The sequence below is a fragment of the Haliotis asinina genome, chromosome 8 (assembly GCF_037392515.1).
Source record: "Haliotis asinina isolate JCU_RB_2024 chromosome 8, JCU_Hal_asi_v2, whole genome shotgun sequence".
Classification (NCBI taxonomy): domain Eukaryota; kingdom Metazoa; phylum Mollusca; class Gastropoda; order Lepetellida; family Haliotidae; genus Haliotis; species Haliotis asinina.
The window spans coordinates 8,468,842-8,489,371 of NC_090287.1; the positions used below are offsets into that span (position 1 = coordinate 8,468,842).

Here is a 20,530-nt window from a genome sequence, read left to right on the forward strand (position 1 = left end):
ATACAAATGAACGGGGTAAATAAATACAGTCCTGCCACCATGTGATGATATTAGTCAACAGTCAACAAACGGGGGATTGTACACAGCCAAACAGAGCCAGCAGGGAAGGTCTACAAACACAGACACATCTTTCACTTGGTGTTAACTTACAACTTGATATTCAACCTCATTTTCCTTTGGATACAAAAAGGTTTGTCTAATAATACCATGTAGGAGGTTTGATAATGCAATAATCATGCCAAGGTAAAACTGTTCTGGCCATTTAGGACTGTTTTAGATGCCTAAAGTTGTGGTTGCATCTACTTAACTCATTCAGTGTTCTATTATGTAAGAATCTAAGTTATTTTTTAATGGTATTTCCTTTCCTCAGCTTTGAATGGAATTTTAATCATGTCACATGGAATGAAATGTGACACAGGTGGTGCCATATTTGTGACAGGTATGCACATGCCGCTCTCAGAAACAACTACCAGTTGCCACACCTTATGGGATGAAAAGTGACAGAGGTGATGCCAGGCGACAGATATGCACATGACGCTTTCAAAAACAACCACCACTTACATGGTTCTCCCAGGGCAGTTTACTACACAAGATGAAATAGTGAGTTTAGCTTTATGTCACTTTCAGCAATATTCTAACAACAATATCATGGTGGGGGACACCAGAAATAGGCTTCACACATTGTACCCATGTGGGAGTCAAACCTGGGTTCTTTGCCTGATGAGCAAGTACTTAATCACTAGGCTACCCTCCTCCCCCCCCCACCTGCTACACAGGATGAAATACTATCCCTTAGATGACAAGGATGCCCGTTTCCTTGATATTACTGAATTCGGGGACAAACTAGTGTCAGCTAAGTGTATACATGCAATGACAAAACAAATACTTTGGGTTTGCAGAATTTTAAAGGTAAAGCCTAAAATATCAGTCTGAAATAACTTCACCTCAGGTGCTTATAAACATCATGGTAATGTAAAAATGAATCACTTACAAACAACTGTGTTAAATCATATTTTCCCTATGCTGAAAAGATAATCAAATATTTAAGCACAATTTCCAATCAAAACACAACAGAAATATGAACTGAAATCAAACCTTAAAATCACTTATAAAACCTAATCCATTCCATTGCAAAATGCATGAAAGATATCAACCTAAAAAGCAGGAAGGAAGATTAAGGCATATTTGGTTTCTGGTGTCTGTTTGGAGCAGTTATCATGACATCAAATATTTACAATTTCAGGCTTCTGTTTTTGTTGGTACAAATATCAAAAGGCAATTTTTTTCACATTCCAGTCATCATAATTGAAATATGTTTAATATTCATATTGTAAATACCATACCATACAGCTGGTAAGGAATACATGTATGTCCAAATCATGAAACCATATTATTCTGCTGATGACACATATGACTACATCAATGATTTTCATATTACATTTCTGCTTATGTATATATTGAGGATATATTATTGTTTCTTAGAACCATAGTTCTGATCCACTGACCTACGTTCATTAGCCTACTATAAACTTATGACAGGTCATAATATTAGGAACACATCATGGATTGGAACCCTTATCACAACACTGTCTCAATCATTGAAAATATATTACTATGTGGATAATGGATATGCTCAGATCATCCAATCATATTACTCTGCTGATAATAGATACTGGTATGTCTGTATTATCAAATCACATTACTCTCCCGATAATAGTATGACTATATTATCAAATTAAATTACTCTGTTACTAATGGATATGTCCATATTACCATATCACATTACTTTGCTGATAATGCATATGTCCATATTATTAAATCATATTGCTCTACTGATAATAGATAATCCACATTATCAAATCATAATGCTCCTTTGATAACAGAAACAGGTGGTTGTTCCTGCCAGCTGAAAAACCCTACAAGTACCAGAAACAGTTAGTGAGCCCTGGACATCAGAAACTTTGTCATGTACCATCCGTTGTCAATGAAAAATAAATGAATTGTGACAGCATGTAGCTGGAAGCAAAAGTCAAGTGCACATCACACTGCCTTGGTCAACAACACTGAGAAAGCAGTGATGAGGATATAATATCTACGCACACAGAGACAGACAGGTGCAGATCAACAAGCCAATAATAATATGATCGTTCCATGCAAAGGACAGTTGTGCCAGTTTGTGTGTGTTTTTTCACCAATATTCCCTCATGATATTTGTGGGAAATGGGCCCCCAAGGGCTGAGGCTGACAGTTTATCAGCTTGACAGGACTTATCAAATCAGACCCACATCAATTGTGTAGACACCCTAGTTTAATTCACAGTATGGTGTCACTGATATTGAATTAAATTCTGGTAAAATCTCTGGTTCACCAAAAAACTGTTGACATTCTAGAAGCACATGTGGTTTTGCATAAACATGACTGGATTTCTAAGGATGCAGCCTTCATTTCAAGGAGACAGAATATCTCCTATCCTGAGGTATCACCACTACAATGATACCTGTCACTGAGTGTCCTATCTCACACAAAAACAGGGGCATGGGAGACCAAGCTGTCTTACACACTGCCAGTTTCCGTGCAGAGTTGTGTACCTTAGGTGAAACAGAATCCTTTATATGTAGCTTCATATCCTAGACGACCTGTGAAGATCTGGGTTACAGTTGGTCTTCAGTAACTCATGCTTGTGTTAATAGTTGACTAACAGGATCAGGTAGTCAGGCTCACTTACTTGGTTGACGCATGATATGATTCACAAGACCTCAAATATGTGAGACCTTCATCACTTCAGTCTTCCCTCTCAAATCAAGATGACATAACTAGATTCAACTGAAAAAATCATTAATGGAAACCTGTGATTGTTGGTTTGAAGCCTGTTTTTTTATGTTATGTTGAACGAGTTGTCAGGACAATACCACTGCTCTGTGTTTCAATAAATATATCAAAATGTGTCACTTCAGGCTTTCTATACTGAGTTGACACCCCTACATACAACTCACACACTCATTCATGAAGAGAACAGTCATGACATGGTTTCAGTCCACATCTTGAACGTTTACAAAATGTCATTAAGTTTAATTTTTATGACTTTCTACTACTGCTAATCTTTTCCCATACTTGATGCAACCTCCATGTACTTCCAGCAACCTTACATTACAGTGGTTGGTTGACCTTTTCACATCTACTTAATTGACAAAAAAAATAACCCAAAAAACATTTAAAATGTCACTGAGTTTACTTTTAATGACCTTGTATGGCTGCTGATTGTTTTGGACTGGTATTTAACCAGGACTCTAGGAAGTTGTTTTTACATTATAACTGCAAAAACAGAGACAAATACATGGCTATTACTGAGGCAATGAATAACCCATCAAGACGCTGGTTGAGATATTTGGGATGGATAACTGAATCCCAGGAATTTAACATTTATTGAGGCCTCCAAATTATGTTTAGCATTATCATTATTAAATAAACAAATATATTTTAAAAAAAAAGCTGTTGATCAAAATACAAAAAAACAACAGTTATGTAAATCCACTTTGAAAAGCATGGTCCATCATTTAAAATGAAGACATTTATGGTGAATGACCAGTGCAAGGTTTTCTGTTCTGCCTTATTTACATATTCAGATTACTTCTTTCAGTGGCATGTTTAGAAGTTGGTGAATCAGATAAGGGCAAACTTTATGGATTAACAACTTCTTTATTCAGATTATCCGAGGTTATTGATACGTGAGACCAACATGAAAAAAGAGGTTGTTTTACATTTTGTTTCATTTTGGTTAGCCAATGTCTAGCACATGAACTGAGACACCTGCCTAATAATTACCAGATTCATCTGGAAACCATGACAGTCAAGTCCATATAAACATGAGATCTTGTGCGTCCAGACCCAATTTTACATGTCTGCTTTACAATAACCCTACAGAATATCAGTAAAGGCAAATTTTCATGTCCACAACCCATTAATCTGGAAACCTCTTAAGTCCAGGTTTAGACCCCATTAATCTGGAAACCTAAGTCCAGTTCTAGACCCCATTAATCTGGAAACTTCATTAGACCAAACCCATTAATCTGAAAACCTCATTAGTCTAAACCCCATTAACCTGAAAAACTCCTTAGACTAGACCCCATTAATCTGGAAACTTCATCAGACCAAACCCATTAATCTGAAAACCTCATTAGTCTAAACCCCATTAACCTGAAAAACTCCTTAGACTAGACCACATTAATCTAGAAATCTCAGAGAAAAAACAATTAATCTGGAAACCTCGTTAGTCTTGACCCCATTAAATCTGATGACTTTGTTAGTCTTGACCTCATTAATCTTAATTTGTCTGCTAAGACTGAAAACACTTATCCATCTTACATTGTCCATAACCAAAATATTATCCATTTTTACATGGGGCACTACAACAATGTCTAAAACTAGACATGTAGATCCAAGCACAATATAAGCGTTTTGGTGATACCCACAAGCATATGCATGGTTTCCACAGAGGTTCCTGGCCACTGGTTGATGATTCAAGCCTGTTACTACCATATCCTTAACTCTACCAAGGGACACGGCTCTGCAAGGTAAATGTGGGAAAGCCCAATAGGCCACCATGCCCTACTAGAGATGGAAGTCACATAGCAGGACAAGCGTTTGTGGATCTTGGTGCAATTACACAACCATGCCATGCACCGACTTGCGCAACTCCTGCTATTTGTGACTACTCCATGTTTGTGAAGATTATCTTCACAAACTTTGGAACAAACACATGGTCCAGGTGCAGCTGGGATGGACAGGCTGCTGGCATAAATATATCTCACTGTACTCTTATAACATTACAATCTTCACAACAGTTGCTTACTTCAGATAACCTATTGAGACACACTCATAACAATTTGGGGACAAGTCACATATTTCAGTGGTTTGATGAGGGCCTTCTCCCTTCTACCCCCAGAATTATTAATAAGAGATGACCATGATGAAGGCTAAATGTAATAAAATTTTAAATAAGAAATGTTCAAATCTATAATGTCATTTGATGTGTGTCCATAACCTGCTACTGCATTGGGAATCACTTGAAACATGAAAATTGAGTTACTTTAGGTGTTTCTAATAAATGTTTTAATTCATGAAGATATTTCTGTACTATGTACAACATGTAGAATGTTTGGTGTTGGTAATCTGAAAGATAATTCACTGTTGTATAACAATTAATTCAGCGACACATGAAAGAAGAAGCATCTAATTTCTGTCAACATGTTAGTTTGATATTTTCACAAGCCTTGTAGGCCAGTGTTGCTAATATGGAGACATATTTACGCCTAAAACAGTTGTCTATATAGGTCTCCTTTTATGACACAACCTTTACTACGGTTAACCATAACGCCCATATACAAACACTGTACTAAGGTTACCATAGTGACTTACGATCATCTTAGTGCTTCATGAAAGGAGGCAATGGTCAATATACAACCTGTTCCTGGAAAGGTAGTCCATATCGTCAACACAAGAACCTGTTCTTGACAACAAGCCAGTCTGAATTTACCAAAACAGTGTCTGATGCTTAATATCTTATGAAATATTCATGTGACAATCATCACACACATTGTGGATTTATGTTCTGTAAAATAGCTCTGCAGTTCCATCAGAGACACTAACATGAGTTCTTACATCAGATTTGAATAACAGGAGCATAATGGGAGCAGTTAAATCAAGATAAAAGGTGAATATTTCTGAAATATGATGACAATATTGTGAAATATCTGTCTCGATCATGTGAGATATGATCGCTACAAGTAAAACGTAATTCTCTTCAATGTGTTAGCTGTCTGGCGTGGGAACACTTTAGCTGAGTGAGTGTTGGGATAATCCAAGCTTGGTAGATGAGTTGGCACACAATGATGGCAAACTGACAGACGGGAAACTGACAGATGGCTGAGGAAACTATAGTACTCCTCAAAGTAAACTGTCTGATTCATAAACCACAGGAACTTGGGCTCTTGCTGTTCATGGTAAATAAGAGGTTGGAGCAGATGACTGGATGTTGTGCTTCAGTTAGATACTGGATGAAACAGTGAGTGAGTGAGTGTTACACCACTTTTAGCAATATATAAGAAATTTCACATTGAGGTACACAAGGAATGGGCTTCATGCAGTGTATGTGGGGGAATTAAGAATGGATCTTTGCATGATGGCTACTGCACCACCCTGTGGTTGAAATAGACATTCATTTTCTAATGCTGCAGTTAGGAATATGCCAGCAATATAACGGCAGTGGATGCCCACTGGGAAACTGAGCCCAGGTCTTCAGTGAGACAATCAAATAATTTAACCACTAGGTTAACCCAAGGTCTGATGAAATAGAGAAGAGATGGATGTCTGAATTATATACCCCTTTGTTGAGACCAAGAGCAGACATATGGTGCTGACAAACCAACAATCAGGGCAAATCCAGGATTCAAACCCATGACCAGTGGTTTCTGGCATGCCCAAGGGATTAACTCTTCACAGCATGACCTACACATCGGTGACTCTGGGCTCAGATTTTCGAAGCTCTCTTAGCACTAAGATAGTTGTAAGTCAATGTTACTGTATGGCACATACGCCTATCTTAGCATTAAGAGACCTTTGAAAATCTAGGCCCTGGTCACCAAATGCCATGATGAAGTAAATGAGAGGTCAGTGTTGAATAAAAGTGATTATAACTATCCCAGTTATCTGAGGAGTAAATCAACTTCATTAGGTGTCATTCAGGACTAAAATGCACACAACACTGAAGTCCCACTAATATTATATGTAACTGGTCCAGACCTAGTCTAACCCACAGTGTGCAATATTCCATCCACATTATGGTACCTGTACATAACAGCTTGGAAGCAAACCAGTGGTTAACAGAATAAGCATGAATCCAAGCAACCAGGTCATGATTACACAATCACATTCACGGTAACTCCTAAACGATAATACAGACACAAGCATTTTTCATTGAACATGAAATGTATCATTTTCCAGTAAACACACTTAATGTGTCAAAGGAGTGAATGAAAATACATCCTGTCTTTGCCTGGAACCCAGCAAACCTCTTCATTCCCTTCTCCTTTCACCTCTAAATATGGTATGCCCCTACCATACACCCAAATGTCATATGTCTCAAATGCTGCTATATGGAGTCATAAGCTTTCTTTCATATGGGTCATACAAGTACACAACACACGTTATTCCGGAGTATAAGTTAGAAAACTCGATCTCCATTCTTACAGAGACCAAGGAACTCAGTAAAGGCAGACAAAAAATCCAGTGATGATCTAGATGCATGTATGATGGTTAACAAATCCATATACACTGGAAATGTCAGTACAGTAGGTCATGTAGACCTCAAAATGATCCAAGGATGTTATATCCTATAATACATGTTGCAAACCAAATGAATATCCGTACTTGCAATACAACTACCTAATGGAGAAAATATACCATTTGCAATTAGTATTTATTTATAAGCTGGATAAAATAAAAGTTACTGTTCTGACATATTTAAACATTGTTGTGCAAACATGTGAAGTTCAGCCGGCCTACATCAATAATCAACGGCAATATTCCAGACATAGAATATGAAGAATATCTGTCTACATGCCAAACTGGAAACTACATAAAAACAGGCGTTTCACTTTACTATTACTCTTCTATGTCAAAGTAAGACCTAACCAAATTTATTCCTTGTTCAATGGGTTTTTGTCCTTAGAAAAAATACAGGCAGGAGGGAAAAAAATATTACAAAAATCACCAGTCTGAGTAATATTCATTATAGACACTAAAGGTATTGTATAAACTAATACAAACATTAGAATTTTATTTTTTCATCTTATTGTTTTTTCTTATTCTTGAAAAATGAAGAATGGAAGATATGTAAAACAAGAAACAAAATTGGTCTGGCCTAAGGAGGGTATGCTTGTACATGTATTTGCCTTTGTGTTTCATGATTGATGAAGCTATGTTGGAAAATCACTATCAGCAGTAGTCTACATTTTATAGCCAATCCATGAACCTCTTGGACAAAGGTATGCATGGAAAGTCAAACCTGTATCCCTTTCTCTTTGACTAAAACATTTTTATAGTCTATAAAATGTTCAGTGCAGAACTGTTTTTCCTCCTGGAGATCAAGAGCTAGTCAAGACCAACTAATGGTCTTGACAGCTTTTGGGCTAAAAAGGTACATACACTTCACAACTGTGGGCTTGGGTTCATCCCTTCCTGGCCCAATAAGCTGCTAAAACACTCAGTTCTGACAATCAATCACAAATTCTGAAAACAACAGTTTGCCTATTCCAGAATTTCACAAAACAATATGAAAAAAATCATGATTTGAATACTCCCATCTTCATACATAAATAAGTATATCTAGTTTCTAGGCAGATGGTATGAAAGTAACACAGTTTCATGATACAGTTCATATTACATATATATTCAACGTATGTAGGTCATTTCACACTTTCAATAATGTTCTATATTACTGAAATACTTATAGAGAGTGAGTTTAGTTTTATTCCACTTTCAGTAATATCCAGCATTATCATGGTTGGGAACACCAGCAATGGGCTTCATGTATTGTACCCATGTGGGGAACAGAACCCAGTCTTTGGCCTGACAAGCAAACACCATAACCACTAGCCTACCCCAACACCCTTGATATACTTGTAACATTTCAAGAAGATGACATATTTTGCCAAACTACAACCAGCATTAAACTGTCTAGAGAGCTATATGTCCCTTAGAATTAGAAGTCTTATACCATCAGTATACTGAAGTTTATGACTTAATTTAGGCCGGTGACCTTTATACCAAGTTATCGTCTATCGGAGTAGTAAAGGGTCTCATCTCACCATGCTAAAAATACGTTTGAGTTAATGCTTTAATTTTGGCCTGGGCATTGCCACAGATCAATCAGTGAGAGTGAATTGACTCTATAACCTTTTAATGCAAAGCCAACATAACCAAACAAGCACCCCACCACACACATGACAATCTCACAACTTTCAAAAATTACATAACGGAAATTCTGATAGCTCTTTTCATGTGCATGAGTCCCCTGAGCTTTCCGATTGTCCTCTATGAATTATAGATATCGCAAACACCATTTCAAAAGGGGAATCAGAGATTGGTTAATATGAGGAGTTATCTTTGGTTTCCATGTCTTGTTAGGGGACTTGGGGCTGACAATCTCAACCCAGGCAAACATACCCCTCAAAACCATCCTCATCATTTGGAAGGTGGCCAAACACTGATTGCATCTGATACAATGATGGAATCAATAGCCGCGATAGGCTTCTCCATCTGGTGTGATACCCTCAATACAACGTAGCTCTCTGCAGTAGCTTGATCCTGGCCCACTGACAACTCCTTGCCTACTAGCAACTCGACTTGACTTGACTCCAGCTCAAGAGCTGTTTGGCAGGTACAAGACTTTGAATTTGAATAGCAGTTGGGGATGAGGTGTATGGGTCATACATTCACGTGACCTAGTTACCCTTTAATCTAATATTGCACTGTCAGAGTGTCACAACCCTGTCCCAGCAGTGAGAAATACTTGCAAGTTGACATAGTTGAAAAATTACAAGAAAGATGGTGTCCTCCCACTAACCAGTCATGTTAAAATGTACACAAAAGGCATGAAAAACTACATGATCCTAGCACAGGAGTTTTGCTAATAAGTGATGCTACACATAAATGTCGACCTCTTTCATAGCCCTGCGAGATATTCAGAATCTGCCAAATTGAGGCGACTGAACTCTCCCTCCTGGTGTTGTTGCCTCCTGCTGCAGCTGTTGCAATGCTCATGCATGAATAGGGACTTATGGAAATGTTCAGTTCAGAAGTCTGTGCGGGTCTAGTTTAATATTAAGGAGAGAACTTAGCATGGCAAACTTGTCAGTGTTCTTCCAAATTTGTCAAATAACTTCACCTATTTCTGCATCTGTAAAATGGTTCAAACATTTAATTCATGTATATCAAATGATGATTTAACAAATAATGTGCTTTCAGACCAATAATACCCATGTTTTAGTTCAAAATATGTTCCTCATTCCTGAATTTGAAATCTTTCAGAAAAAAATTGAATTCAAAGGCAGTTTTAAATGTGAATGGAATACTTGAAGTGTTCTTGCATTTTTCATAAAGGCTTCAGTTGAAAGAATGGCGTCTGCTCTTCCTAACTGTATCAACACCTCAACTTTCTATTTTTTCTCCAACTTAAACAATGTTTTTTAAAAGCCCACATTACTGTGTACTGTATAAATTGTAAGTTGTAACCCCTACATTCTTTTTGAAGTGATTTCAGTACCTTCTATCACCATCAAATATTAACTGACCCAGGATCCAAAAGTGAAATGTGTTCAGTATGGAGGACCTGCCCTCGTGAACATGTACCAGTTGAGTAAATCTAATTGATTGATAAAAGTTCTCACAGTTTAGAAAAAAAAAAAGAAAAAAAGAACAATCAAAGCAAACTATGTTCTCAAATCAATTCCCATCTTGATATGCATCTGAAAATACATGCAATATTCATTCCAACACGGGTGTTGAAAGAGAATTAATTCCATAGGTAATTACAGAGACCCGTGGAAGATATGAAAATTCTGTGCTCCCAAATGAAGCTTCACTATGAACCTATATTATAAATATTAAATTATAAACTGTTTCTTCACAAAGGAGTAAACTGTCAATGTTAATATATTATGGGCTTGTTCAGATTATAAATGTAAACACACTGCTATGAAAACGTGATTCACTGACAGAGTGAGTTTACTCTGTCTCCATTCCAGCAATGTAAAAGTTGTTTTCCCAACAAATATTCCATTCAAACATTTAAAGCCAAAGCCATAAAAATCAGTCTCTATTATCAGACAACACAGATTCTGTTTAGTAAATAATGTGACATAAAGGTCACACGGTTCTTATTGACTTACTGAACTCTATACTAGGTGTACTCCAGTTCTGAAACGTATCTCTGGACTGAATCTCAGTAAAGAAATGATACAACCTTAAAGACTCCAACTATTGACAATTCTGTCTAACACAAAGTCCCACTGAAACAATCTAATTCTAAATTGAAATTATTTCTATCATTTGTTGTACTTATCCACATAACATATATAAGGAATGTATCGAAAATCCTGGATGGGATTGAATCCAACAAAGTACCGGTATGTGAATCTGAAATTTACTGACCCGTGAAGGTCCCGGGGTAGAATAGGCCTTCAGCAACCCATGCTTGCCATAAAAGGTGACTATGCTTGTCGTAAGAGGCAACTAACGGGATCGGGTGGTCAGACTAGCTGACTTGGTTGACACATGTCATCGGTTCCCCATTGCGCAGATCGATGCTCATGTTGTTGATCACTGGATTGTCTGGTCCAGACTCGATTATTTACAGACCGTCACCATATAGCTGGAATATTGCTAAGTGCGACGTAAAACTAAACTCACTCACTCACTCACTGAAATTTACTATGAAAGCGAAATCCTGAATATAAGATACGTTATATCCAGAATATATCTCAACACATTAACTAGAACCTCAGCAGCAAGTACTTGTATGTGAAAAAAAATATATAAAAAAATGAGCCAATATTTGGTACTTTAATGTAAAAAAAAATATTATTAAATAAACTAACAAGCCAATATGTGTGACTTTTATGCAAAAGAATTATTAACTAAAATAACAAGCCACTACTTTGTATTCCTAAAATATCAAATGTAAATAGCAAATTCTAAGAAATATCATTGATGTGATTATTAGTAATACACATTCCAAAAACATTCAGGCACAACATAAAATCTCTTCATTCACTTGTATCTCTGGCTTGAAATTTATCTTGACTGTTTGGGGTTTTAATGCTTCCATTACACCACCTGAATACAAACCCACTGAGGAATATCCCGCCCGATTCAATCCTACCTGTAAACTCAGTCAAGCACGCATCCCTTCTGTTATCAGTTACCTGTGTTGCCAGCCAGGTAAGGTCGTTACAGCTTACCTGGCTGCCAAAGTATGCAAGCAGGTCAAGTCAGTAATATTACATACAGGACCAAACACACAACATGATCAGTAATAGTTATGACTCATGTGTGCATACTGTACAGATTGACACACTTTCTCACCATTACACACCTGTGAATTACACCTAACACTACTACTGACAAACATGTGCTCTGACTCGCCCCAATGTGTTTTGGACCAGTTGCCAGATGTCATACATAACTGTCCACTTACCTTATAAACTCTTGGAACAACTCATACAGCTTCTACACTCCATACCTAAATGTACAATGACAGAAAATCCCTCTGCCTGACTAAATATAACTCAGCTCAGATCAATGGAGACTGCTATACGACCTTAACCTTGCACCAGCAATCAGCCTTCACCTTTACAGCTCAGGTAGGTTCCCAGGTGAGACTTCCCGTGCTTGCTCACCTAACCTGGCTGTTCAGGTGTAATGTTTTCAATTATTTTGCTTACAGCATTTTGCCAATAAACATGTTCTTACTGAACTTCTGCCTGAATAATTTATAAAGTGTCTTATTTCTGTTATGATTGTCTGACAGGAATTAACTGGCAAAAAATCTTTATTTGTTAAATGACCTGGTATGTCATCAAGTAATTATCTGGTTTGTTTATACAGGTGGATACTAATAAATCTTCCTCATTTCAGGTTAATAGAATTAGGTACAAGGCTTTTTGCTTATCAGCATTGATGGAATTCCATCCCTTGTAAGCTTGAAATTATCAATTTGTTTTCTACAATAGACAATAATCTACTGTCATGTGATAACAATTGTTAGCAACATATCTGTCTGCTTAGTAACTGTTAAGACTTTTTTACGCACCAACTGATCAAAGGCTTGGGTCCACCATTTTGTTATTTGAGAACTAACTTGTCACTGAGTGAAAATGCTATCAACAGTCCATTCTATTTACAATCAGTGACATGTTGTATTACTTAAATGATATTGGGTGTGTAACAAACATATTCTCTTGGTTTAGTGCCCAGTTCAGCATTTTTTTTATCATTATACAATTCAGTGAATTCTATTTCACTTTTGAAAGGTGAGTTTTTATATATCCTTGTGTGGAAAATTCATTGGGAAATAGAATTATATATTCTAAAAACGACTTTTACATTTTACTTTTCAAACTGAAAACACTGTAAATTCAAAATTGATTTTTAAACAAGATAAACATTTTAATTAAAAAACACTCCTAATGTTACTTGCCCTCCTATCTACTGTAGAAACAGTAGATTTCCCATAACTTGTGTGGAAAAATCATTAGGAAATAGAATTTTTATAATTTCTTAATGTTACATTGTACTTATTTTATACAGATTATTTATGAATTAAAAAGTCATTTTCAACCATGTTAATCACTATAGAAAAAAATAATCAAAGATGAGATGTTTGGTTTGAAACATTTCTTATAGTTTTGTCACTTTTGTCATTCAGTATATAACCACATGCCTGCCTTCCATTATATGAATACATTTTGCATTAAAACCACAGATAAGAAATAACCATCATAAAAATCCCCCATGATAGCATTTCTAACAGAAATAATTGAATGAAAAGTATGAAACATTCCCTATTCCATCAATACCACTCTACACTAGTACACAAGTGCTTTCTGCCAATCATGAATCGTGAACAGGATCATGCAATATTTGTGAAAAAAAATAAAATAGTGCAGTGTTCAATAGCGATGATTGTAAACCCCTTTTCTGTCACGAGATCAATAAGGCATTGGCTCCAACTTCATCCATCACAAAATAACTGTGCAGTGATCAGCATTATCTTTGGATGCCTTGAGTGGGATCTTTCCTGGAACATGTCATGGAGATTGTCCCCGATCACGATTTGGGTTTTGTGTCATAAGACAGCCACAGGAAATGACAACGTGTTGTTGAATACACAAAGGACCTCACAACAATATGGTGTATTACACTGCATGCCTTCTGACAGAACCATGGCCATGTCTTGTGTCTTGTGCTGTTAACATTAACCTGAAGGAGATTCTGTCCTCTGGACAATCAGAGTTATATGTGTATGAAATCAATATCATGATCTAAGATTTCATGGTGTTTTCTTCTCATGATTCCACATTGGTGTCCATTTTGTACCAGACAGTATATGGGAATACACAAGCTGGAATTTATGCAAACCTTGCTTCTGTTCACCCAGCAGAATATGGGTACCTGGTGGGATAAATCATGTAGTCATGTGATTATTAATCGTCTAGAGACTCAAAGTCAGCTTCTGTTATCCAGGGTAATAATGGTCAGATTGTGTGCCAGTGTTTTGAGCAGGTGCATTGTGCATTCATAATTATTATCCTTGATAATTTATCTTTCAATGTTTATGATGTACACCATGAAATACATTCTTATTACACAACATAATAACAAGATCTGAGCAACTGCCTTTCCTCTGTATGTGTTTGTGATGAAGTGATTGGTGGAACAGGATATGCTTGCCTGTTCAGGAAATACTGATGATATGGTTGTAACTGAACAATCAATTCTGATTTTAGCAGAGACTTGCTGTGAGTAGAGAAAGTGTCATGTTCCTTAAATCTATGAAATATCAAAATGATTTCATTTATGAAATAGTACCTTTTTAATTGCTATTAATGTATAAGGTCATAGTATAAATCATGAGAGATATCTGGTGTATTAACTGTCCTGATGATCGCGCAGGATATCATATATCACGACCAATATCCAGTTCACATAATAATCCTTGAGGAAGAAATATAAAGCTCATGTTATGACAAGTCAAATATATATTTCTGAATATAAAATGTAGCTATGGATTGTAAATTGAATATTTGCCAATGAAACAGAGAATGAAGGACTGACGTGACAATTTTCATTCTTCTGCTCATCATTTTTTTAATGGAAAGTAGTTTATATGTCAGATATAAAGATACATCTGTCCCTTCTACGTTAATGGTCACCGGGAACTTAAATACTTCTGAAAAAGTCCTATTCACATAAGCCACCACAGGCATGCATCACATATAACAGTTAAATGTAATAAGGTCAGTGTGTTGAGAATTTAATATTCTTAATTATCATGACTGTTTTTTTAATCAAGTTAATACTTTTAGACATGCCATGTAATCAAAACATGATTATCAGTTGACATGAACATAGCTTTTCAATGCCAGTTTGTCTAATGAAAGGTGAAAACATGTCAATTTTACTAACCAATAAGATTCTCTATTTAGTGTCCCACATATGTTTACTGGCATTTCATTGGCTAACAATTTCTATAAATGGCTCAGCAAAATACAAGGCATTCCAGTTTATTGCTAATGACAAGTCATTCCCAGAAATAGGTCCCTCCCAATGCCAGAGGAGAAACAATCTAGAGTTTTACTATCACAAGAGAGATGGTTCTCCTAATCAGACCTCCACCTGACGAGTCTCATCCCTTACAGTGCTGTAAACTACATGTGTTTCACCAACAAGTGTGAAGATTATCTCTCTCAGAAAAGTTCACTGCATTAATTCAAGGCTGTCTCGGCTTCTCCTGTTTCACCCACATACAAAAAGTAAATAAATCATTCCGCTTCTTCAGGTGGAAATCATTGGGAAGCTTCCTGCTTTTTCACTATCTCTTTCTAACAAGATTTGTCACCAGACCTGTCATGAATACTGGAGCAGACGTACAATGGCAGCCATGTTTGCTTTCAAGACACTGGCTCCAAAATTGTAGCTAATTATATGAATCCCTTCAATGAAAAGCGTTTGAAGCTTTGACAAATAGAGATCTTGAGATGCTGAGAAAATATAGCGCTTGAATGAAAGAATAGATGAAATGATCTGAAGCAAATTATCCACGGCAGAAATCAAGATTAACCCACACCTGTTTCCCTTATCAAGCAAACAAATATTGACTAAGGTTGAATAACATGACCGCACAATGAAATGTGGACACACTGAAAAAGTGTTCAAGGCAGATGCCACTCACAGCATTCATGACTTTACAAACACAATAATCATATCATGAAAATTGCACTGTCATTTTTTAACAGACTAGACTCACATTGAGTGCTTGATTTCTGCAGCAGTTCTACCTGATTACATCAAAACTTTTTCCAACTGCATTATTTTGCACGAAAGTTCTTATGCAAAACTTCTATCAACCAAAGAAATGGTTTCTTAATATTCTTAATAACATTTACACTCATGTGACTAATAAACGTTTTGATGCAATATAAATGTTTGCATAATATATATTCCAAGATAAGAATGTGGTTGTAGGTTGTGGAAAGATTTAATGGATATGTCACTTTCAATAAGGAGTTAACTGATATGCCAGTCCATAAGGAGTTGATGGACGTGTCAGTCAATAAGGAGTTGATTTACATGTCACAGTCAAAAAGGAGTTGATGGGTATGTCAGTCAATAAGGAGCTGATGGACATGTCACAGTCAATAAGCAGTTGATGGGTGTGTCACAGTCAATAAGGAGTTGATGGGTGTGTCACAGTCAATAAGGAGTTGATGGGTATGCCACTTTCAATAAGGAGTTGATGGGTATGTCACAGTCAATAAGGACTTGTTGGATATGCCAGTCATCAAAGAGCTGTCACAGATATGCCACAGTTAATAAGCATTAATAAGGAGTTGATGGATATGTCAGTCAGTCAGTAAGTTGACAGATATGCCAGTCAGTAAGGAGTTGATGGATATGTCACAGTCAGTAAGGAGTGGATGGATATGTCACAGTCAGTAAGGAGTTGATGGATACACTACGGTCAGTAAGGAGTTGATGGATATGCCACAGGCAGTAAGGAGTTGATGGATATGCCACAGGCAGTAAGTTGATGGACATGTCACTGTCAGTAAGGAGTTTGATGGATATGCCACTCTCAGTATGTCACTGTCAATAAGGAGTGGATGGATATGTCACTGTCAGTAAGGAGTTGATGGATACACTACGGCCAGTAAGGAGTTGATGGATATGCCACAGGCAGTAAGGAGTTGATGGATATGTCACAGGCAGTAAGGAGTTGATGGATATGCTGCTGTCAGTAAGTTGATGGACATGTCACTGTCAGTAAGGAGTTTGATGGATATGCCACAGGCAGTAAGGAGTTGATGGATATGCCACTATCAGTAAGGAGTTGATGGATATGCCACAGTCAGAAAGGAACTGATGGATATGTCACCATCAGTAAGGATTTGATGGATATACCATGACCAGTATGGAGTTGATGGATATGCCACAGTCTGTAAGTTGATGGATATGTCACTGTCAGTAAGGAGTTTGATGAATATGCCACTGTCAGTCAGGAGTTGGTGGATTTGCCAGTCAGAAAGGAGTTGATGGATATGCCACAGTCAGTACGGAGTTGATGGATATGCCACAGTCAGTACAGAGTTGATGGATATGCCACAGTCAGTACGGAGTTGATGGATATGCCACAGTCAGTACAGAGTTGATGGATATGTCACAGTCAATAAGGAGCTTATACAACTGATCCCAGTTTTGTGAAAGAAAGGGGAGCTAGCTACCACCATGCCACTCTACTCTGACTGGTCAGCTTACTCATACACACAGACACTATCAGACTCATCAACTGTTCCCTGATACAATGCTTTGATATCTTCATGTTGCCACTTCTTATTAACAGTACTAATTGTAGTGATAAGATGCACATCTGTTTCCTGCAGCCCAACAGACATGCTAACCACTTTCATAAGGTTTACTCTTCAGCAGAGACTCTAACAATAGAGTTTTCTCAAGGAGATTACGCCACATGCATGTGTCGTAATTTTCCACATGGATCCTCATTAGGAGGGTCACAGCAACCTCAGATCCTAATGCCAACAACCATTGTTCCAGAAGGGATATTATCGTTCGAAACACACCATGTCAGCAGCAATCTCAGGAGAAACGAATGTAGAATACTGCTCAAAAGAAGACACATTTTTTTTCCATGTTACCACAGCCAACAAAGATTGTTTCAGATTTGATATTCTGGCTCCAAACACACCATATAGGCAGCAATCTCTAAATTCAAGACCATTACTACAAGAAATGTTATCATTGTTGAAGTGGCATGCTGTGAACATGCCATATGAAAGAATTGGGTGTTTTTCACTTTTTGTATGAATGGTTTGTGTATCATAATGGAATTAGGAAAATATAATTATAAAACAGAAGAATTACAAAGTATACAAACATTAAAGGATCAGTCTTAAACTCCATATTGAAATGCTGAAATGAAGCAGTTAACGATGTGTGTCTGATTTACATCAAACTACAGTGGTACATCTTGCTTGATGTATGTCTGATTTACATCAAAATACAATGGTACATCTTGCTTGATGTGTGTCTGATTTACATCAAATTGCAATGGTACATCTTGCTTGATGTGTGTCTGACTTACATCCAAATACAATGGTACATCTTGCTTGATGTGTGTCTGATTTACATCCAAATACAAAATGGTACATTTTGCCTCATTACATCCAAGTCAACATGTGGACCCTGTCCTGGAGATAAGACCATTGCTCAAAGTGTAACAACTCTTTATGCACGGCAACATTCCTTGACTGTACAAAGATTTGCTGATCTAGCCTTGAATTAACCTCCAATTGTCAGTCCATCCTATTCTCTGATGCAGCCTGGCCTTGAGGCACGAGGAGTTTCTTTGCTCATTAGTGTGAGTGAGTTTAGTTTTATGCCGCACTCAGCAATATGGTGGCTGTCTGTAAATATTCAAGTCTGGACCAGACAATCCAGTGATCAACAACATGAGCATTGATCTGCACAATTGGGAACTGATGACGTGTCAACCAAGTCAGCAAGCCTGACCACCCGATCCCGTTAGTCGCCTCTTACGACATGCACAATCGCCTTTTACGGCAGGCATGGGTTGCTGAAGGCTTATTCTACCCTGGGACCTTCACAGGTCTGTTTCAATACAAACCTCAGCAACATTCCAGCTATATGCATGGAGTCAGACAACCAACTAGACTCTCAAATGAATATATTTTACAGAAAAATGTTTATAGCTGAAAAAAAAAATGTAATGAAAACGACCCCTGAGACGTTCCAGACTTTTCCACATTTTCTAGACTTGCATGGGCTTTCCTGGGTATATTTGCTTCAGAGTCTGTATGACAGACTACAGGTCAGTCAGTAGATAATCAAGTCTGGTTGGACTGGGGCACAAAGTGATCAAACAGTGGCCTAAATTTGTCTTTCTGCGTCATTCCAGAATCTGCTTATCACAGTTCTAAAATATTTTTCAGTTCCCACAAGGAGTGAGTGAGTTTAGTTTTACTCTGCCCTCATCAATATTCCAGCTATATGGTGGCGGTCTGTAAATAATCAAGTCTGGACCAGACAATTCAGTGACCAACAGCATGAGCATCGATCTACACAATCAGGATCTGATGATGTGTGTTAACAAAGTTACGGAGCCTGAACACCTGATCCTGTTGGTCGAGTCTTACGACAAGCATGGGTTGCAGAAGATCAATTCTATCCTAGATGTTCACAGGTCGACAAAAGGATGTAAAAACAGAACCTATGTCATTCTTGGTTTCCTCCTTCACTGTCATGAAGCTCTGGCAGTGTTGACAGCAGTGGCAAGCACAACTAGTTCACTCTCACATAGTAAGTGAGTGAGTTAATATTTATCGTCACATCGGCAGTATTGCAGCCATATCGTGACAAGCTCTCACACAGACACACCAATGTTTTCCTCTGGTAACATTGCAACCTTAGTCTAGACATTCCCCACTAGGAACATCCATCAACCACAAGGATACTTCCTCCCATGTAAAGACCCCAGCTAATGAAGTATATCAGATCAACCTTTTAAAGTTTCAAAATGGTTGCAACAACAATGCAGTGAATGGCAACAAGCTTAAGCCTTCCAGATTGGAACTAGGAAACATTCATCATAATCGGTCACTTGCACATTCCTGCAGTCTTGGAGTTCCCAGGCAGCATGAGGCACCCATGGCTCCATCTGCTCAGAAGTTATAAACTCCGCTTGACATGCAGAAATAACAAATTATTTGGGAAAAACCTGCATCCCCATCCTGTTGCGCCTCATCATTCATCTCCTCAAGGGGAACTGGTACACCCAAGATAGACCCTGATTAAAGGGAGGCAACGACTATGTATCATTTGCTGCAGGCTTGCAAATAATTGGAGAAGTTGCAATGAGTTTATGAGATTTATGGTGACCTGAAATATTTGGGTGACAAAATGTTTGCTATAACAGATATCAGTGTATTGCCATGTCTGTGACTGGCACTGATCTATGTTAACAAACACTTACACCTGCTATGAGATTCAAACAGATGTAGATGGAATTGATTAAGTTACGTTTGAAAAAAATCTATAAATTTGTTATAAAATATTTCCCAAAATGTGTGTATCTTATGACATTGTAATATTGCCAATAAACATTTTTCTCTCACATTTGACATAGTTGGAGTTGCCACAAATATTGGTCTTCAATACC

At 37.4% G+C, this 20,530-nt stretch overlaps 1 protein-coding gene across 2 annotated transcripts in view; it reads right to left on the minus strand.

The window, feature by feature from the left end:
• The window catches only part of LOC137293738 (alpha-mannosidase 2-like), a 95,986-nt gene that overhangs the window by 24,612 nt on the left and 50,844 nt on the right, over positions 1–20,530 (minus strand). The window contains exon 1 of one of the 2 annotated variants that reach the window (XM_067824451.1): positions 12,254–12,342. The exons of the other annotated variant lie outside the window; for it this stretch is intronic. The gene's annotated coding sequence lies outside the window, so the exon portion shown is untranslated. Of the gene's footprint in view, positions 1–12,253; positions 12,343–20,530 lie in introns of those variants that run through there. 2 annotated transcript variants of the gene reach the window in all.